Genomic DNA, 22,210 nt, shown 5'->3' with positions numbered 1-22,210 from the left:
CAGCAGCCTGTGCCCACCCGCCCAGCAGGGCAGTAACAGCAGCCCTGCCCACGGGCTCTCTGCTTAGCTCCTTCCTCCCTTCCCTTCTCTCCTCCTCCTCCTCCTTCTCCTTCTTCCTCTTCTCCTCCTCCGCCTTCTTCTTTCTCCACTCACCTCCCTCTCTCCCCCTCCCTCTCTCCCTCTCCCTCCCTCCCTCCCCTCCCCCCTGGTGGACCCCTACAGGTGCCAGGTCCCCTCCTGCTGTCTCCCTCCAGAGCCGTGGCATGGTGGGCAGCTGTATGATGGGGCTTGAGGGTCTCCACCTTACAGACCTCAACAGACAAGTGCTGACCTCACTGAGTGGCCTCTCGGTCTATGGGACAGGGGTGGCAGCTCTTTCCTGACTCGACGTGGGGCAGGTCTACACCAGCGCTGCACAGACCTTCCCCACATCCCCAGGGGATGTCACCCAGGAGGTCAACCCAGCCGGAGTCCCCCTGGGGGACAGGTCAGTCCCAGAGCCCCACCACCTCCCCACCCCAGCCTTGGACCCCAAGGCACGAGGGCTGCTGGGGGCAGCTGTTCCCAGGCCAGCAGGGCCCACCGCCCACATCAAGGGACAGACCAGAACCCCACAAGCCCCTCAGGGAACTGGGAGCAAGCCGAGCTCCAGCCCCGGTGACCCTCAGGAAGCTCCTCGTGCACGTCTCCCTGAACTGTCTGCACGTGGGCAGAGGGACGGCCACTCCTCAGTCGTCAGGAAGGAGACCCGGGGGTCCTGCGATGACCAGGCCTGGGGAGGCTTCACTCCCAGAACATCACCAGATCACACTTCCTGCCCCGTCCCAGGGGACCTGGTCCCCAGAGCAGCCAGCTCGTCTGGGGACGTCCCTGAGCCCCTGTTGCCAGGCAACCGCCTGGTGCAACTGGGCAACGGCCATCTTGAGTCTCGCAGGCTGCTGGTGTTTCCACTGCGTTAGAGCCTCTGCCCCTGGACCGGCTCTCCTGACCAGGCCACCTGGGCCAGCACCCACCCTCAGTCCTCAGCCTCCCAGCCAGACCCCAGGGTGGAAGCCAAGAGTGACATGGTGTGGGCACCTCTCCCCAGGCCACAGTTCATGGGAGGGGCCTGCAGCATCCGGGCAGTGAGACGGCGAGCCAAAGGCCACCCAGACCCCAGCCAGGCCCCCGGGCCCGAGGCCACTGGAACAGGCACTGTGACCTGGCTGTCCCTCTCTGGAAGACACACAGCGGGTTTCTGCGTGGGCTTTCTGTTCTGCACCTCAGGCCCCTCTGTGGGGATAGGGTGGGGGTTCGGCACATTGCCCCGGGTCCTGCCCGTCTGGTGCTATGGGTCCCCGCAGCTGTGGAAGGGACAGGGACTCCTGAAACCTGTACAAACAGCCCGGGCTGCCTGCACATCAGAATCGGTTGCAAAGAGCAATTAGCACTTCATTAATAATCAATGAGGTGCCAATTTACACATCGCCCAAGAACAAATTGCAGGTCGGGTTTGGCTGTGGCAGGGAGGGCCCTGGGGCCAGCCTGGGGAGCAGAGAGAGCTCCAGGAGTGACAGGAGGGGTGGCTGGAGCAGAGGTGGGTGGGGAGGTACAGACACCTGTCAGAGGACAAAGGTGTCCCCGCCTGGGAGGGCCAGTGACCACAGGGGCCGGGCCTCGTTCTTCCCCATAGGTGAGATGGAAATGCGGTCACAGCGGGACCCAGGCAGCAGCCCTCAGTGGGGACCCTCCAACAGGGATGGCTCTGGGTGGTCTCCAGTGGTGCCTGAGCTGACACATGTCCCCTCGGAAGCACGGCTGAGAGGCCGGTCAGTGGTCAGCAGGTAGAAACAGGATGCCTGACCCATGAGCCGTGCATGAGTCGAGGAGACGGACCAACCTTTTCTTCTTGGCTTTTGTGGGGCAAGCGGGGCAATTACTGAGCACCTGCTGTATGCACACTTCTTCCTTCCTTCCAACTTGGCACAGGGGTTCCCCACTTGACAGGTGAGGACACCACGCTGCACCCTGGGATCCCACCCAGCTCCCCAGTCGCCCTCTGTCCTGCCCAGTGGGCATCTCCGCTTATTAGCCACTGTGGTCCCTGCCAGGCACAGAAGGCTCCCTGGGGGAGGTCCCGTCTGAGCATTCCCCACAGACCGGGCTGTGCCACTGTCCCCCAATCTTCCCCCAACTTGGCTCAGCTTGCCTCAAGCCAGAAGGTGCTGTGTCCCTTCATGAGGAAAGTCCCTCAGGGGAGCAGAGAGGCCCAGAGACTCCGAGCAGAGACTTCATGAGTGTCGTTGTCCCACGGCTGGGCCAGTCTCAGCAAGGCACTCGGGACCGAGGTCATATGGGGAGGGATAGCTTTCCTGGCAGAGGGACCAGCCTATAAGATGACCTCGAGGTGGGATGGGAGGGGGCACAGGTCAAAGTGGAAAGGTCAGAAGGCAGGAGGGGAGGTCAGTTGGGCCGAGCTAGAGTTTATCCCAGGGTCTCATGCAAGGAATGGATGTTGTGGCCTGGGCCCATTGGCTGCCATGTGAATCTGTCTGGGAGGGGACACAAGAGGGACCACAGAGCTGGGCACGGTGGTGCACATCTGTAATCCAGCGGCTCAGGAGGCTGAGGCAGGAGGATCACGAGTTCAAAGCCAGCCTCAGCAAAAGCGAGGCCCTAAGCAATTCAGGGAGACCCTGTCTCTAAATAAAACACAAAATAGGGCTGGGGATGTGGTCGAGTGTCCCTGAGTTCAGTCCCTGGGGCTACAGAGAGGGTCACAGGGAGCTGAGGGCCCTGAGGCCAGGTGGGTTAGGGCAGGGTGGGCCAGGCTTAGGGTTCTCGATGCCCCGTGTCAGTCCTGGTCTTCGCAGGTGTAAGGAGACTCCAAGCTGGCCAGGGTCCCACGGGACATCTCCGATTCCACCCCCGGCCCGACCCCCTCACCACCTCCTGCCTGCACCCGTCACCCTCACTGCGAGATTGAATTTACAACGGACTCCAACACATTTAAATCCATTTATTGCAAAATTACTTTTCAATAATTACATCACCGTGCCGACTGCGTGGCATAATGAAATTAGCATGAGAGATATTAGAGAGAATATAAAATTATAAGAAATATTGAAATACCTCTTTCCCGTCTGTCTTCATGAGGCCCGGTAGCTTAACTGGGAAGCCCGTGCACCTCATGGATGGGATGGGAATGCACAGAGTGTAATTTTATAATGTCTTTTGTATAAATTAATTATAATGGTTATTGCAGTTTTGCATTATTGGATTGAAATCTCCCTCCACTCCAGCCTATTAGTGGGAAATGGGGCCCCAGTCAATGGTCCTGAGGCCCCAGGGGCCATAGCGTGAGAGAGGCAAGGGGTCAGGCAGATCAGAGTTTAGATCCTGGCCCTGCTGTGTGTCTCCAGTAAAGCTGCCTAACTCCTCTGAGCCTATGTTTTTCTCAACTATTAAAAAAAAAAAAAATCCTAGTACAGGTTGATTATCCTTTATTCAAAATGCTTGGAACCAGAAGTGTTTCAGATTTCAGAGGGTTTTTTTTTTTTAGATTTTTGCATAGACCAATTAGGCATCCCTTATCTGGAAATCCAAAAATGCTCTGAAATCCAAAATGTCTTAGCCCTGACATAACACTGCCAAACCTTCAGATTTGGGGGCATCTTGGAGTTTGAGTGCTCTGATGAGGGCTGTTCAGCTGCTTGCCATATTGCGGGGGAAGAAATGGAGTCATACGGGTCCTCAGGAAATGCCACTGGGTCCCGGGCAGACTCGGTTAGGCGGCCCTGGCTCACGCAGTTGCTGCTGGGAGTGGGCTGGGGCTCCTGCAAAAGGGGAGGGTGTCCCTGAAGCTGGGCAGACCTGCAGGGAGCCACCTGAGCTCAAGCTGGGGACAGTCCTCCTCCAGCCCTGCTCTTTGCCAGCCAAGACTCTGCCCTAGGGAAGCTCTGCAGACGCCACCGTGGGCACCCAGCTGCCACCTCCACGACCATCCTCCAGCTCATGTCTGTAGGCCCCCTGCTGGGGCTGAGCCACGGGGCGGTGCAGGCCTGGCCCTGCCTTCAAGAGGCCTGGTCATTCTGCCTTGTGAGGTGAGGGCCATCTGGGAAGACTTCCTCCAGGAGGTGACGTTTTGGCTGCATCTGAGAAGAGAGACTAATGACAGGCACGGGGGTCCTGTGCTCATTCCTCCAAGCAGCTGTTTTACAGATGCAGGGGGTGAGGGGGCTTGGACGGAGGGTACTGGGGATTGAACTCAGGGGCACTGGACCACTGAGCCACACCCCAGCCCTACTGTGTACTTTATTTAGAGACAGGGTCTCACTGAGTTAATCAGTGCGTCGCTTTTGCTGAGGCTGGCTTTGAGCTCAGGATCCTCCTGCCTCAGCCTCCCAAGCTGCTGGGATTGCAGGTGTGTGCCACCCCATGGGCTCACATTGGTTTTCTAACGCTGCCCAGTGTGACTCACACCTGTGGTCCCAGTCTCTGAGGGTCAGGGCTGAGGGTCCCCTGCAGGCTCTCTCAGGCTGCAGTCCTGGGCTGGGCCCGGTTCTCACCTGCAGCTCCCCGGGGAGCCTCTGCCCCAGCTGTTCCTTCAGGCTGTGGCAACATGCCCCTGCAGCAGGGTGGGGCTGGCTGCTCTGCTGGAGCTGGTGACTCCACCACACTGGCCTCTGGGGACAGGGGAGCCAAAGGCCAGGTCCCCGTGGGACTCCCAAGATCACTGGAGTGCCACACCCCGCCTGTTCCACCTCCGATTGTCAGGAGCATCAGGGTCCTGCCCACACCTGGGGAGGGCCCACGAGGACGTGAGCTCCAGGGAGCCAGATCACAGGTCGGGAGGTGGGGTCTGTGCCATCCTTGATCCACCTCACGGAGCACAGCTCTGCCACCGGGAGGAATGGCGGGTACCAATGGCAGCGAGAGCCTGGCGTCTAATTGTAGCACATGCGCTCTCTGAGGGGCTCTGCCATCCAACTGCACCCCGGAGAGGGAGCTGGGTTAATGGATGCCGCTGTTTGTCCCCCGCCCACGGGACCCCGGCTGGGAATCCCCCTAAGGTGTCACTAAACTGAAGTGTTCAATGAAGTGCTAAAGACACCGTTTCCAAGGAGCGCCCCAAGGATCCAAATCACGGGACAAGAGTGGGCCCAGAGCTGCAGGATGCCCCCTGGAGCCCCGGGACCCATGCGGAGACCGTGCAGGTCAGTGCTGCCCACAGGCCTGCCCGGTGCCCCTTGATGCTGAGCCCACCCAGGTCCCCATCTGGCACCCTCAGGATCCCTCCAGGGCTGCTTTTGGGTTGGGTCTTGGGTGGGCCTCTGCTGGAGGGCGGGGCTGCCTGAGGACCCCAGAGGACCCACCACCGGCCAGTTCCGCCCTGGACCCTCCCCCAGGATGGCTGCCCAGACCCTGACCGCCTGGGCCCAGAACCTCCAAGTCCAGAGGCTTGGGCCTCGACAGTCACATTTTTCAATTTATTTGTTAAACAGCAACATGCCCTCGATATTTAGGGTTTGTAAAGTGGGGAGGGCCTAGCCTTGCGCCCCAAAGAGCAAATGCCTGCGCTCAGGTGTCCACAGGAACTGGACATCAGTCCCCCTGGTCACAGGAGAGGGCAGATGTCTGGTGGTCTGCAGGATGGGGCGGAGAGCACCAGAGGCCCCCCTCCACCAGGGACCCCTGGGGCACAGCAGGGGACAGGGATTCAGAAGCAGAGGCGCACGCGCTGCATGCCCTGCTTAGGAGGACAGCACCCAGGGCTGCAGGAGGGGTCCCCAGGGCGGGGTCTCCCAGAGCGTGTGGGCTGCGGATGGGTCCTGCGGGGCTGGCTGGGCCCCTGCTCTGACAGGCCACCAGGCTGTGCTGACTTCCTAGTCACTGAGCTGCACTTCCCGGGGTTGCGCGCCCTTCTCCAGGCGCCTGAATTTCTAAAGGGTTAATGAGGCAAAGTTCCTCTCCCACTGTCCCCAGCCCCCAGCTTCCCTCTGAGAGACAAGGTCACGTCACAAGTTTGCTGGGAGTCCTTCCAGAGATGTCCTGACACACAAAACACCTTGTGTCCCCATGTGTGCAGCCGTTGGTGAACGGACTCAGGGAACAGAGGGAAAAATAGGATTTCTAAGAAGGGCAGGAAAGTAGGGAAGAAAGTCAAGGGGTCTCAGAACAATACATTTCTTTTCTTTGTGGTCCTGGGGATTGAGCCCAGGGGTGCTTTACCAATGGGCCACATCCCCAGCCCTTTTTATTTTATTATTTTCTTATTTAGAGACAGGGTCTCACTAAGTTGCTTAGGACCTCGCTAAGTTGCTGAGGCTGGCCTCAAATTTGTGATCCTCCCACCTCAGCCTCCCTAGAAGTACTGTCAGTTATTCATAGTTTTTCAACTAAAATTTTTTTTTCTTTTAAATGTTTGTCGTGGTAAAATAGACATACAAAAAACTTTACCGTTTTAACTAAAAATCTTAAGTTGACCACTCATGACATTCAGCACACGCACATTGCTGTACCACCAGGTCATCCACCATCCACAGGACGCTTTCATCTTCCCAAACTGAACACCCTCCCCAGCCCCCTCCACAGCCACGACCCCCTGCCATCCCATGTTCTGTCTCCAGGGACGTCCTGCCAGTGAAATCACAGTGTCTCTCCTTTTATGTCTGGCTTATTCCACTCGGCACCTTGTCCTCAGGGCTCATCCACGTTGCAGCACATGTCACAACATCCTTCTTGACAGCTGCATAATATTCCACTGTGTGTCCAGACCCCTTTTTTTTCTTTTTTTTTTTCTTACTCATTCACTCATCCATGGCCACGTGGCTCGCTTCCATTTTCTGGGTGCTGTGAATGACGCCACTGTGAATAGGGGTGTGCAAATATCTCTTGAGTGCCTGCTTCCAATTCTGCTATAGTTTAGGGTAATGGTATGTTTGACCTTTGAGGAACCTGCACACTGATACCTACAGTGGCTTCACCACCTTATCCCACCAACGGTGCACAGGGTTCCAATTTCTCCACACCTTGCAGACACTTCTGTTTCTTGTTTGTTTGTTTGGGTTTTTTTTTTTTTGGGGGGGGTACCAGGAATTGAACTCAGGGGCACTTGACCACTGAGCCCCATCCCCAGCCCTAGTTTGTATTTTATTTAGACACAGGGTCTCTCTAAGTTGCTCAGCGGCTGGCTCTGAACTCGATCCTCCTGCCCCAGCCTCCGGAGCCAATGGGATTACAGGCTTGTGTCACTCACTGGGCTCTTTTCTGGGGTTTTTTGTTGTGACAATAGCCATTTGAATGGCTGTGCTCTCACGGTGGTGCTGATTTGCATTTCCCGGAGGATCCAGTGGCGGTTGTCCACTGCCATATCTTCTTTGGAGAACTCTCTCTCAAGTCCTTTGCCCCCTTGTTAATTGAGTTCTGCTGTTGTCAAGAGTCGTAAGGGACTTTATATATTCCGGATATTAACTCCTTACCGGATATGTGATTTGCAAATATCTTCTTCCATTCTGTGGGTGACCTTTCCAGTCTTTTGATAGTATCTTTTTTGCTGTCTTAAATTTTGGAGAAGTCCGATTTGTCAATTCGTCTTTTACCCAGAGTCATGGCCAAGAAGTCACCACCACATCCAAGGTCACAGAGCTTCCCCCCAAGCTTTCTTCTAAGGGAACTATGGATTTGCTCTTATGTTTGGGTCTTTGGGCCATTTTAAGCTGCTGTTTGTATGTGGTGTGAGGTAGGGGTCCAACCTGGTTTTTTTTTTTTTTTAAAGAAGAGGGAGAGAGAATTTTAATATTTATTCTTTAGTTTTCGGCGGACACAACATCTTTGTTTGTATGTGGTGCTGAGGATTGAACCCGGGCCACACACATGCCAGGCGAGCGTGCTACTGCTTGAGCCACATCCCCAGCCCAACCTGGTTCTCTTGCATGTGGGTCTCCACTTCCCCAGAACTATTTGTTCAGAAGACTATCCTTTTCCCATGGAGTGGTCTTGGCACCATAGAGTTTTGTTTTATTTGGGTACCAGGGATCGAACTCAGGGGCACTCGAACACTGAGCCCCATCCCCAGCCCTATTTTGTATTTTATTGAGAGACAGGGTCTCACTGGGTTGCTTAGCGCCTCGCTTTTGCTGAGGCTGGCTTTGAACTTGAGCTCCTCCTGCCTCAGCCTCCCAAGCTGCTGGGATTACAGGTGTGTGCCACTACGCCCAGCACCATAGTTTTCTATGTTCTACTTAATGTAATTTTAAGTGAAGAAAAGAAATTTAATTTAAATTATGGCCAGGAAGGATGTCATGCAATATTAATTTTATTTTTATTTTTTGAGATGGGGGGGGGATCTCACCATGCTGCCGGTTTGGTCTTGAACTTGGGATGCCCCTGACTTGGTCTTCCAAGTAGCTGGGATGGCAGGCGTGGCCACCCCTCCCGGATGACGGTGTCCATTTTGAATGCAGATACAGGAGACAGGCTCACACCTCTGCTCACCTGCTGATCCTCACCTTCAGATTTTGCTTCCAAAACATGAGCTTCGAGCCACCATTATCAGAAAGCTCAAGGCCCCGAGGGCTGAGCATTAAGCCAGGCTCAGGGCCCTTCTGAGCTCAGGGTGCAGGGTGCCTGCGTGGCCCCTGCCTGTGAGACTGGCCCTGCCTGTCCCTCCTCCCCACCGGCCCCTGTGGCCAGGTGCACCACGGGAGACATCCAGGGACAACCTCTGCCCGGCCCCGCCCACCACCGCCGGCCCTTCTGCAGAGCTTTCTTGGCTGGGGAGGCTGCCCAGCCGCCCACCTGGCCTGCTCCCGGGGGACACAGCCCAGACCAACGGGAGGCTCAGGATCACCAGCTCTGCCAGGGACTTGGGTCTCTCTGCCTTTCTGACTGAGGCAGGCACAGAAGGACACCCCCAGGAAAGGGGACAACCCAGAGGGCTTGAGATGAGACAGCAGGCCAGGCCCAGGACCTCCTGAGAAGATGAGCCTGGCCATGGAGAGAGGCCTGGGCAGAGCTCCGCGTCCTGGCCCTGGGTTAAGGGCCGTGACCGAGAGGCCTGCTCCCCACGGCCAGGGCTGAGCCACTCCCTCCACAAGCCCTTGTTCACTGGTGCCAGGAGGTAAGTGGGAACGTCCTGGGGGCTCACACGGACAGATCCTGGTGGCCTGGGAGAGGGGTGTTAGGGAGACCAGGAGCCCTTCACAGTGAGGTACACAGTAGGTGCTCCATAAGTGCCCGCTGGCTGGTAGAGGTGAGGGGTGAGGAATGGTTGGACCAAGCTGCAAAACAGGAGGGCTGAGTCTTAGGCAAGGGTGGACCCCAGGTCCTGTGCCAGAAAGGGATGGGCCTGGACACCTGGTCCGGGTGAAGACCTGCCTTGGCGTTACAGCAAAATCTTCCTTCATTCACTGGGTTTTTAATGAGCACCTATTATGCACCATGCACAGGCTGCATCCAGGCAGCAGCACTGGTTATTAAAACGGAGAGGTGATGCCATGCAGGCCTGTGGCCACTGAGTGCCACACCCCACCCCAGCTGCCTCGACTCCTTTCCTAGGACCCCCAGCCTTCCCCCCATGCTCCAGCCCCCCAAAGGGCCTCCCGGGCCCTGCTCCCAGTTCCAACTGGTTGAGGCCCCAGCCACAGAGACAGCTGTGGACCAAAGACAAGGATCAGTCCCCTCAGGACTCACCTCCTGGGGAGACAGAGGGCAAGGGAGCTCACCAACCCCATGTCAGCCTAACTCAGGGGCTGACAAGGACGGGCCCAGGAGCCAGAACGGTGCTCCAAGTCACAGGACAGCAAAGCCTCTGCCTTCATCTGCTCCAGCCGCGTGACCAGGCGCAGCCTGCTGGCAGCTCAGCTCAGACACCGGTTCCTCACCCTTCAGGAGACTGGAGTCCAAGGTCAACTGCAGCAGGCTGGCTCCTCCTGAGGCCGCTTGCAGACTGCCCTGTCCCCAAGTCCCCACAGGACCGTCCCTCCACATCTGTGCACGGATCCCTTCTACTTCTACGGCTCAGATGGTACAGGGCCACCCGTGACCTCATCCACCTTACAACCACCCCTTTCTGTCACCCATGGTCAACCACGTCTGAGAACATTAAATGGAAAATTCCAGAACAAGCGATTCCTGTTTTCAATGCACGCCACTCTGAGTAGTGCGGTGAAATCGCTCACCCTCCTGCTCTGCCCAGGCTGGGAGGCATCCCTTTGTGCAGCGTGTCTGTGCTGTATGTGCTACCCTCCCACGAGGCACTCAGCAGCTGTCCTGGTTATCAGGCTCATGACTGCGGTGGGTGTCAGGTGACCCTCCCTGATCTTAATCATGGCCAAAGCACGGGAGTCACAATGCTGGCAATTCAGATATGCCAAAGAGAAGCCACGGAGTGCTTCCTTTAAAAGTGAAAAAGAAGCTAGTCATGGGGGCCCATGACTATCGTCCTAGCCACTCGAGAAGCTGAGGCAGGAGGATCCCAAGTTCAAAGTATTAAAAGGGCTGGGAGCTCTGATTTCAAAGGGGGGGGGGCTGGAGATGTAGCTCAGTGGTAGGACACCCCTGGATTAAGTCCCCAGCACAAAAATAAAATGAAGAGGGGAAGCATCCAACTTAATGAGGAAACGAATCGTATGGCGAGCTTGCTAAGATCTACAGGACATAAGATATTTTGAGAGAGCAAAACCACATTCATATAACTTTTGTTACAGTATACTGTTATAATTGTTCTATTTTATTTTCAATTATCATTGGTCGTATCTTACTGTGCCTAAAATTAAACTCAGTCTCAGGCATATGTGTATAGGAAGGGGAAAAAAGCAGTATATAGCCAGGAGAGGTGGTGCATGCCTGTAATCCCAGCAAATTAGGAGGCTGAGGCAGGAGGATGACAAGTTGGAGGCCAGCCTCAGCAAATTAGTGAGGCTCTGATTAAGCTAGTGAGACCCTGTCTCAAAATTTAAAAATTAAAAGGGCTGGGGATGCAGCTTGGTGGTAAACCACCACACCTGGGTTCAATCCCCATTACCCAAAACAAAACAGTCTATATGGTTTTTCGGTACTGTCTGTGGTTCTAGTCCTCCACTGGGGGTCTTGGGAGGCATCCTCCACAGATGAGGGGGAAGGCTTAGTAATTTCCTTTGCACAAAACCTGTCTCCAAATCCAGCTACATGCTGAGGCTCCTGGGGGGTTATTCAGCATATGAATCTTAGGGAACACGGCAGAGTGGACAAAGAGGAGAGCCAAGGTGGCCGACTGCATTGTCCAAGGAGAGCTGCAGCTGCACCTGCCATCCCCTATGTTCTTCCAAGACATTTCCCATCAAGAAATGAGACCAGGTCCCCCCTTCCCTGGAAACTGGACAGACCTCAGTGACTGCCTCCACTCAGAGCCTAAGAAACTTCTAAGGTTGGGTCATAAAAAGGCCAGGCACTTCTGCTCATTCTCCTGGGAAGTTTGCTCTTGGCTGCAGGAAGCCCAGGCATCCAGTGGAGAAGCCGGGTGGAGAGGGTCCAGGGCTGGGGACCGCCGCACGGGCAAGCTGACTGCAGTGGACTCTCTGGCTCCCTCCAGAGCCTCCCCTGGAGCCCTGCCCCGATCGCATGTTCAAGGTTAGAACAGGGCAGGGGTCGGGTGGGCAGAGCTTTGTTAGAGCAGCCCCCAGGGCTCCCTGGACCTGGACCCCCTGCTCTCCAACATGACGGGTGACAAACTCCTACTCATCCTTCAAGACCCAACTTGAGGTCACCCCCTCCTTGAAGGCTTCCTTGCCTCCAGTCCCAGAAAGAGTGTGGGACCATCACCCTGCATGACCTAAGCCCTTGGGCATCCTCTCATTTGCCACCAAACACAGTGACAGAGTAACAGGAGGTCCTCCCAGGAAGCATGAGCCCCTCCCGGGAAGCATGAGACCCTGGGAGCCTTGCTCCTCTTTGTGCCGTGGACCTTAACTACGGCAGGTGCTGGAGCAGAATCTGCTGAACGGAGGCAGAGTTTGGCCTTGTGGGTTCAGTCCCGGGGAACTGAACTTGCATTTCAGGAGACAAGGGGGTCCTCACGTTTCTGGTCCAGCTGCGGGCACCTGCTGGCCAGCTTTGCCTCCAGGTAGGAATCCAGGGGCTCCTCTGGAGGAGGGGCCGCCTGAGGACTCCCTTGGACACACAGATAGGTGACTCTGCCCAAGAGAAGGACAGGGGACCTTCCAGAGGAAGTGAGCCTGTGAGGCCCAGGACCTAACGGGATCCCGGGGACCCCGATCCTGGCAGATGCATGCTGAGAAGCTGCAGCTGGCCCCGCAGCCCCAGCCTCGCCACCCTGAGGGCGCGAGAGTCACCTCTCCCAGTGCCCCACAGGAGCCCCAGGGAGACGGGGATGATGCGCAGCATGCATCGGGCTGTGCCTGTCTACACCGACAGCCCTCAAACTTCTCTGTGACCTTGAACCACACAGCTCCCATCTCTGAGCCTCAGTTTCCCCATCTGTCCAACAAGAGGGTCCACAGATGCCCTCCCAGTTCATGTGATCTCCCGGTGGCAGGTTTGCCCCCCATCCCCGGGGCCTCTGCCATGTCCCTTCCAGGTGGGCAGCCCCTCCAGGGTCATCCAGGAAGTGCCCAGAGCAGCGCAGCCGGGGCGGGCAGCGGGCAGCCTCGCCCCCACTCTGCAGCTCGCGGCCGGTCTGTTTGTTTTCCTAAGCAATTCAATATTTAAGACCCGGCCGGCCGCGAGCTCGCGGGCTCCCCCTTCCTTTGTCTTACAGCTCCCGCCGCCGCCGCCCGCCTCACACCCCCTCCGACGAGCCGCGCGCGCTGCTGATGGAAAATTCATTAGTGGTCTGGTCTCCTTCCCGCCCCTTCTCCATGTTCCCAGGCAGCTCCGCGCTGGCGTGTCAGCCTTTCCATCCTGATTATCTGGAGACGCCAATTTCAAAGAGACATCTTAATAGTGATGTCAACGAATTAATTAGATGTGTTAATGAGCTAAAAGCAACCCAAATTAAATTAATGCAGTAATAAGCGCAGACAGCAAAATTAGCTCCAATTTCTCTAAATGATTCTGAACTGTACACAACACCTCCTCTCGCTAGAACATTACCATCCCCCAAAGCTAATCAAGAACCCGGCGCAATTAACTGCTTAATTACAAACAGGCGCGCGCGCGGGCGCACACCCACGCGCACACACACACACACACGCGCGCGCGCGCGCAGGCTTGCACGCACGCACACACAGGGCGAGGAATTCAGCAGGCAGGAGGAGTTAGCCTGGGGGTGCAGGGGCTGCAGACCCCCTGAAAATAGTCCAGGTCACTGCCCCTCCTCTCCGTTTTTTTTTTTTTTTTTTTTTTTTTTTTGCAAAACCTCATGATAGAAAGCGATCGAGGGCGCTTGGCTTGGGAGGGTCCATCTAAGTGGGTGATGGCCAGGGCGCTGGAACAAGCCCGCAGGCTGCAGGGAGGCTGCGGGATCCCCGGGACCACTGGGCATCTGGGTGGGGAGACCCCGCGGAGGAGGAGCAGGAGGAGGAGGGGGGCCGGGAGGGGGCAGGGAACAGCCAGTTGTTTATTGCTTGCATCAGAATCCGAGTTGGAACTAAAAAGCTAATTGTCCAGCCCGGCTGATTTCCCACCGGGCAGGGAGAACTGCTAATAGCTTCGCAGGCGGCTCAGGTATCTGATTAGCTGTAATTGCAGCTCGAGATGAGCAGGGGGTGAGGACAGCGGAGGAGGAGGATGGGGGAGGACGGAGGCTGGGGGCCTGGCATGGAGTCAGAGGGAGACCAGGTGAGCTGAGGCCGAGGGAGGCGCAGGGCACCAGGCAGGGGCAGGAAGGGGGCAAATCAGAGGCTATCCGGCTGGCCAGCCATGGACTGTCCTCCCTGCGGACCCCCACCAGAGTGGCCTCTACATCCAGGCAGTACCACTTCCAGGGAGTCTGCCCCTCCTGTCTGTAAGTGGGGACAGTTCCCATCACTAACTCTGACCCAGAGCCCAGGGGGCAGGAGCAGGCCAGAGCTGGTCAGTCAGCACCAACACAGGGGCTGGAGCAGCCGCTCCCGTGGACAGGAGTCTGGACAAGTGGAGAGGTCCAGGATGCCCTGGGACAGGGAGCCTGCCCGCACCCCACGATCAGGCCAGTCCCCCAAGTGAAGGGTGGTTTTGTTCATTTCAGATCCGGGCTATTGACTCTGTCCCTCCCAGCCCAGCCACCCAGGAGCCCCAGCTCTGTGGCAGATGCCTCTCCCAGAGGGGAGAAGGAGGCCAGGCCACCCTCTTGTCCTCCTCCAGCAACCCCCACCCCTCCCCTCTCCTCCCTTCCTCAGTCTCGGGGTGCATTTCTTCCCCAAGGTGCAGATGACTTCCTGCATTTGGCTTTTTAACTTGTGATTCAGTTGAAATATGTCTGTTCCCATCCTGGTTGCTGACAGGAAGCAACGTGTCGCCACCTCGCCAATCCACTGGCCACAAGTTGGGTCCCTCAAGCTGGGCACCACTCCCAGGGACACCGAGATGATGGGTCACTGTCCCTGCCTTGCAGAGAGAGAGCTACCGTGCACCGTGACAGCCTGTGACACCTGACCAATGAGGTGGGCGCTGCAGGGGACACCGCCAAGCAACACCAGAGGATCAGAGGAGAGTCCCAGAGGTGGCTCTGGTGGGGGAGGTTGCAGATGGGCGCTCAGGTGGGAGCTGGGGTGCAGGGACGTTCTGAGGTGGGACAGCTGAGGTGCAGGAGCCCTGGGGCTGACGTACCCTGAGCCACACCACCGCACCCCAGGACTGCCACCCCATGTTCCCTTAGCACTGGGGGCTGCAGAATCCTAAGGGAGGTGCCAGGGCGCCAATCAGACCCCTGCCTGGGGCTTTGGGGTCTATCCCAACCCCACGTGCCAGAATCAGCTGTAAATTCTGTGGGACCTCCAGGGTTAAATCTGAGAAATGGGGACATCATAAACTGAGCTTCTAGAGAAGGAAAAGGCCCAAGGTGTTCATGCCCAGGAGAGTCTTGCAGCCACCCCAGGCCACCAGGAGCTGACCTTTCGGGGACACACTCAGGCTCTGCCTTGTAGAGATGGGGAGAGGGAGGCCAGGGCCAAGGCTGGGGCTGGGGCTCAGGATCCCACCGGTCAGCACAGGCCTCTCCGCTCACTTCCCGAATGCCAGGGCGGCCACCCTGGATGTTGTCACAGGCTCTTATTTCCCCGCAGGAAGAAAGGATTGTTTTGCTCTGGCAGATGCCCCAGGGAGCGCTGTGGTCCCTGAGCGAGGAGCCCAGGGTCCCAGGGGCCCACAGCAGGTGGGAGGGGCTGGGGGGAGACTGGAAGAATGGTCCCCTTCTCCAGCCACCTGGCACCTGGCAGCCACCACCAGGCCCTCAGCCTCTGGCCCCCAACTCAGGAGGGGGACAGGCGGGGACAGCCCAGCCCATGGCCATGGCAGGCCATCGCACACAGAATGCACGTGGACAGGTGCACAGGCACGAGGGCCCAGCGGGGAGGGGTGGGCAGGCCGGGCCCTGGGGAGCCGGCCGCCACCGTGTCAGGCACACACCTGGAGGCTGCCCAGACGCCCACGGCCCACACCAATTAGGAACTCACTTTACATTATTTTAATTTGTCTCTGGAGCCTTGGAAGGAAAGTCATGCGATTATTATTATTATTATTTTTTTGGAAACTCCAGCAGCCATTATATAAATTACATCTAATTGAATACATTGGAGGCAGTTTTTTTTCTAAACAATCATGTTTTCCCTTCCCCGACGACGGGGCCACTGTCCCCTAATAATTCTGCTCAGTGTTGCCATGGGAAAATGTCCTGACCCTGAGAGGAAGAGGCCTCTGGGTCACACTGACCTCTCCACCCAAGAGGGGACAAGAGACTGGGAAAGCAGTTGGTTTGGGGTGCCATGGGGGTACTGTGTGCCCTCTGAGAAGCTGCCTGACCTCTCTGAGTCTCTGTTTTGCGTCACAGGCTGATGCCATCCAGGTAGTGCCCTGGAGCGTCTTCATCCGCCAGGTGGATCCGCTCAGCCCAGAGCAGGGACAGAGGACCTGGTGATTGAAGGGGGCTGAGATGCGTTGTAACCAGGTATGGTAAGACACACAGACATGGCAGTGACTGTCACGAAGGGACACGTTTTTATCATTGTCACCGACCTGGGAAAGGGAAGTAGGCATCCTACCCCCAGATGTCAGAGCGGCGGATGAAACAGGAATCCGATGGACACCAGCTGCTGGCCCAGGCTGTAGTCCTGCTGGTAGGCACTGGGCATTTTCGTGACCTTGCTTGATGACCACAGTTGCCCACTGGGGCTGGCCTGGGTGTGCCCGCCCTGCGGTGTGGACAAGGAAACTGAGGCCCAGAAAGGAAACCACCTTCCCGAGGCCACACAGGGACAGGGCCAGGGTGAAGACCAGCCTGGAGTGACACGCAGGGCCCAGGCTGAGGTCCGCTTGGGGCAAGGTTAGGAACTGTGGGCTCCTGAAGACCAGAAGAGGGGGCGACCAGTGGATTGGACATAGGGTGGCTCCTGGGCTGTGTCAGAGTCTAATGAGGTTGTAACTAGGGAGCATCAGCACTTAGTAGGTGCTCAGTAAGCAGCACTCTTGGGTGAGCCGGAGGGGCCCCTGCCCCCCCCAGGCCCCAGGGTCCCCATTTGCACAGCAAGGAGAGCTCTGGCCACTGCACTTGGGGGAACTCACCCAACTGATGCTCGAATGCCCCAGAGACAGGGTGTGACAAAGCAGGACAGTAAACACCCAGAGACATCCCCGTGTCCACCAGGGGGGACACATGCGCACAGGGGGCTGCTGGGGCCACCGCACAGCTGGCAAAGCCACACGTCACATGGAAGGAGGGGCAGGAGCAGCCGTGGCCTGACATCACCATGGGGAAGGCTGAGCGGCAGCCTGGTCCTGGTGCAGTCACAGGAAGCTCTGGGTACACGGCTCAGCCTTTCCTTCAGGGCTGGGGATTGAACCCAGGCCCTCACCCCTACTGGCAGGCACTTAGCCAACCCCGAGTCCTTTTTGATTTTGACAACAGGTCTGGATAAGTCACCCAGGCTGGCCTGGAACCTGCTATCCTCCTGACTCGGCCTCCTGAGTTGCTGGGACGACTGGTGTGTGCTCATCCCTTTTGTACCGTGTGAGGGAGAGACATTTTTTAAACTGTGTACTTGTATTTACTCATCTATGTAACTTTTGATTTATTCATTCATTCATCTATTTAGCTATTTGTTTGTTTGTTTGTTGTGATGCTGGGGGTGGAACCCAGGGCCTTGCACGTCTTAAGCATATGCTCTGCCACTAAGCTACACCCCTAGCCCCTGCTTTAGAAAAAGGTTTTAAGCACTTGTGGGCATACATACCCAAGGAAAAACTAAACCGTGCACACAAAAACCTACATACAAATATTGATAGTCGCATTACTCTTTTTGTTTTTTGAACCCAGGGACACTCAACCACTGAGCTACATCCCCAGGACTTTTTTTTTTTTTTTTTTTAATTTTGAGACAGGGTCTTGCTAAGTTGCTGAGGCTGGCCTTGAACTTACGATCCTCCTGACTCAGCCTCCCCAGCCGCTGGGATTCCAGGCGTGCACCACCGTGCCCAGTGACAGCAGCGTTATTCACAACAGTCAAAGAAAGACTGAAAGCCACAGAAATGTCCATCAGTGGATGAACAGATCCACCAAATGTGGTCCATGGGTTCAACAGAACACCTCACGGCCCCGTGAAGGAAGGGAGGCCCTGTGGACCTTGAGAACCCCACTTCTGTGGAGTGTCCGAAAAAGGCAAATCGATCATAGCGACAGAGAGGGCTGAAGCTTGGGAGGAGAAACCAGGAGGTGAGTGGTGATGGTTGTGATTTCCTTGTTGGGAGGTGATGAGAACCTTCTAGAAACAGCTAATATGAGTGGTAAGTCACATAGTCTGGGAAGATACCGAACCGTGCCCGGGAAGGGATGAGGATGGCCTCTAACCAAGTGCCACAAACGGGGTAGGGTTGGTGGCAGGACTGGGGCTGGGGATGGGGGTGGCTTTCAGCAACAAAAATGTATCATTTTACAGTTGCAGAGGCCAGCAGTCTGCCGTGGAGGAGCTGGCGGGGGACGAGAGGTGTTGGGTCACCCACCTGAATGAGTTCCACATGATGATATCTGGGAAGATCTTGGTCCAAATAAGGTCACACTGGCCCATGGGATTAGGACCATCTTTTAAGGGACACCCCTCAGTCCATCACATTATCTCATTAAAGACGCTTTTCAATTTTTGAGCAATAAAAATAGATATAATAAAAAAAAAAAGAGAGAGATGCAGGAAACAGACCCCACAGTCAGGAGCTCAGTGACCTTGGAGAAGACCCAATTCTTTGTCACCCCCTCTGCTCCTATAACCAGTACTGGAATAATGTTTGAGGCAGCAAAAACCCCGGTGACCTCCCAGGGCTGAGCCTTTATCCCTCCCGCCCTGAATGACCCAGGCCCCTATCTAGGCCAGCCTAGTTCCAACCCTCAGCTCTGACTTCGAATGTCTTTTGGCCACCCCACCGCCCCCATCCTGCTTGGAATCGGTGGCACTCAGGCCTGTCACGTGCCCCGCATCCCCAACTTGTAAAGTAACAACCTGTCACACACACAACCTCTTTGCACCCAAAATGTTCTCTGATCTGTGTAAACTGCAATTGAAGCTGCACCGCTTGATATTAATATCTTTTGTTTGTGTGTCAGGGTTCTGCGGAATCTAATTAAGGAGTGTTCTCGGCGTATCCAGGGTGTTCCAACAATTCCGCCGAGCAGACCGCGCGCGCTGTTGACCTGCACAGATAAACTGTGCTTATGGATTCGGGGGTGGCGACGGGTGGGGGTGCCCCAACTGCTCTTTTCTGCTGGGGTACCAGGCATTACCCGCTTGAGTGTGGTCCATACCTGGCAGTATGGGCATCTTGGCTGGGGTGAGGGGGTGATAGCAGCGATTCTTTTGGGGCACCTCTGTATATACACATGCACGCATGCACCAGGCCTCCCTGGGCAGCGGCTCCTGTCCCCGCTGCCCTTGCTCTGGTGTCTATCTTCCCTCTCCACACCCTGAGAAGCCAGCAGAGATGCCCAACTGCACAGATTGGGGACTGAGGCCTCTGGTGCCTGCGGAGGACCCGTGCTGTGGGGAGGGGTCTCTGAGCAGTCATTGGGCAATAGACAAAACCACACCTGGGAGGTGCTGGGCTCACCCCAGATAATGACAGGGACAGAGCCTGCAGTCTGTCCTCACGAGTAGGCCAGGATAACTGTCATCCCCTGGGAAGACAGAAAATTGAGGACAGGAGTAGGTAGGCACTTGCCCAGCACGGGTGGAGGCTGGTGGGCAGAGCTGGGCCCTTCCTGACCCTGGAGCCTCCAGAGGGGATCACTCAGGCCACGAGGGACCAAGAAGCCAAGGATAAGCATCCTTCCTTCTTAAGGTCCAGTTGTCCAGGCAGCCACAGGAACCCTTAGACCTAGGTCCTGACCTCACCCAAGGGGAACCTTGACAAGTGTCCCTCTCCAACTTCAGTGACCTCCCTGGGAAATAACAGGACGCTGTGCCCTCAGCTCCAAGGTCAGTGACACCAGTAGCTGGGAAGGGTCTGCACTGTGCTAGCACCAGACCATGCCATCATTAGAGCGCTCCCACTTGGCCTTGCGGGGTGATCCTGCCCCTAATGTCCCTGGGCTGAGCACCAGGGGTGAGGTGCTGAACCCCACTGGGGAGAGCTCCGGGCCCCGGGTGCAGGGTCGGGGCAGGGCGGCGGGGGTGGGGCTTGGCAGCAGGAAACGGTGAGAGAAAGATCCGCGGGCACAGGCTGAAGGGCCGAGGTTTGGGCGAGGAGTGACCCCCGGGCGGGAAGGGTCTGCGCGCATGTGCACGTGTGCCTTGGATGCGCCAGCATTTGTGCAGCCGGGCGCACGTGGAGTCGTGTCCCCTTGGAATCCGTGCGCACCGGTGTCCGCATCTGCCCCCAGCACCCCGGGCTCGCGCCCTCCCAGCGCGCTCAGAAACGCCGGAGCGCCACCTGCCGGCCGTGCGCTGCGAGTTCACCGCGGGCAGTTGGAGAGGGCGGGCCTGAGGCCCCACCCGCCGTGGCCCCGCCCCGTTCTGGGGCCCGCCCTCCATGGGGCGTGGCCAATGATGCAGGTACCCGAAGCCAGAGCCCACAGGCCCAATTAACCACATTCCAGGAGGGCCCCCAAGAGCTTTCCCTGGGTCACTTAAGCCTGCCATTGTGTGGCTCCATTTTACAGAGGAGAAAACTGAGGGGAGAAAAATGCAAGTAACCTGCTCAAGGTCACGAGAGAAGGAAGTGGCACCGCACCCCGGGCCCACTCAACACCTTCCAGTGGCCAGTACCCTCATATTTAGTCAACGATTAATTAATAGTTATTTATGAGTCTAAACCCATCCAACCCTTGCAGCGTTGAGTAGGTGTCCGGGCAGGACTCCACCCCCGGGGTTCTGAGCGGTCACCAGCCCCTTCCAAGGACAGGAATCTGGAGTAGAAGGAGAGGATGAGGATGCTCAGGACTTCAGGGCCAAGTGAGTAGGGAGGGGGGTGGGGGGAGGGCAAGTGAGTAGGGTCTGCCCTCCCAGGGCTCTGGGCGGCCCCTGCCACCCCACTGAGCAGCCTTCAGCATGTTCTTGACCCCTCTGGGCCTTGGTTTCCCGTGTGTGCTGGGGGGAAGCTAGAACCCGTATTTTCTTCAGTTCTCCCCCCTCCCCAGACAGTACAGGGTGCAGGAATTCCTGAACTGCTCTGGCGCAGGGTGGGGGTTTGGGTGTCCCAACCCTGTGTCGGGCCCCTCCCATGCCTGTGGCCCTCCCCAATGGAAAGCCGAGTGCTTCCGCTGGCCACTTCCAGCACCTCCAGCCACGACCCACTCTACCTCCTCCAGGGTCTCCCTCCGAGTCCGAGGCATCTTGGGCGGAGGGTAAGGGGCTGCCAGGGACAGATGGCACTGGCCCGGGTGCCAACCCAGCAAGAGCCGGGCAGAACCTGCTGCTGTCCAGGGCCTCTGCCAAGCACAGTGGCAGGCCCTGAACTCGGGCTGCACCTGGTAGGCAGGAGGTTGTGCTGGGGGGACCTGGTGGAAGAAGCAGCCTGGCACAGCAATATCTTTGACAAGCGTGACCTTGGACAAGTCCCTCCCCGTCTCGGTCTGGCCTCTTCCTCTCCTGGCTCCCAGGTCTCTTGCTGTCATGATTTCCATTCATCTTCTACCACGTGACACCAGAACCCAGTGATACACAGCTCCATTCTCACCACCACCAATGGGCTGTGTGGCCTCCAGCAAATTCCTTTACCTCTCTGAGCCTCCTTAGCCTCATCTGGAAAATGGGCTGACACCGTGTGCTGTCTCTGGCCCGGGTGTGGAGCTAGAACAGAGCCCAGGGCAGAAGAGAGGGAATCTGCAGCCTGGGGCTCGCCCCCCAACAGGACCTTAGAGACTAGTGGTGTGCTGGTACCAGGTAGCAGGTCATTTTGTATTTTATTTATTTTTTTTAAAGTCTTTTCTTTTTAGTTGTAGATGGACACAATACCTTTATTTTGTTTTTATTTTTAATTTTATGTGGTGCCGGGGATCGAACCCAGTGCCTCACACATGCTAGGCAAGTGCTCTGCCACTGAGCCGCAACCCCGGCCCCTGTATTTCATTTAGAGACAGGGTGTCACTGAGTTGCTTAGCACCTCGCCATTGCTGAGGCTGACTTTGAACTCGCGATCCTCCTGCCTCAGCCTCCTGAGCTGCTGGGATTACAGGTGTCTGCCACCACACCTGACTTCGGTAGAAACAGACTTCCAGCTGATGAGTCGGCAGGGACCGGGACGGAAGTGGTCAATTTCATCCCATCCTCAGGCCCAGGACCCCAGTCATGTAGCTGTGGGAAGAAAGTGCAGTGACTTCACTGACCTACAGACTGTCCCATGCCCCCAGGGACCGACACAGCCTGAGGGTGAGGGAGAGCTGGGTGGCTAGAATGTCCACCTCCAAAGACATTCCAGGGCAGACATGCCAGGGTGGGCAGCCCTACCCGCTACCCCTCTCTCTCCCTGCACTGACGCACACACGTGCCCCTCTGAGGTCACAGCAGACACAGGAGTCAAGAGCCTGAATCAAGAGGGTGTCAACTGTGACCAGGGTGAGGAGGCCTGAGACCAGGGAGCTCCGATCCGACCGCAGTGTCCCTTTGGTTTTGCC

This window comes from Callospermophilus lateralis, chromosome 19 (assembly GCF_048772815.1).
Source record: "Callospermophilus lateralis isolate mCalLat2 chromosome 19, mCalLat2.hap1, whole genome shotgun sequence".
Lineage (NCBI taxonomy): Eukaryota > Metazoa > Chordata > Mammalia > Rodentia > Sciuridae > Callospermophilus > Callospermophilus lateralis.
Note: the sequence above shows the minus strand (reverse complement) of the source record.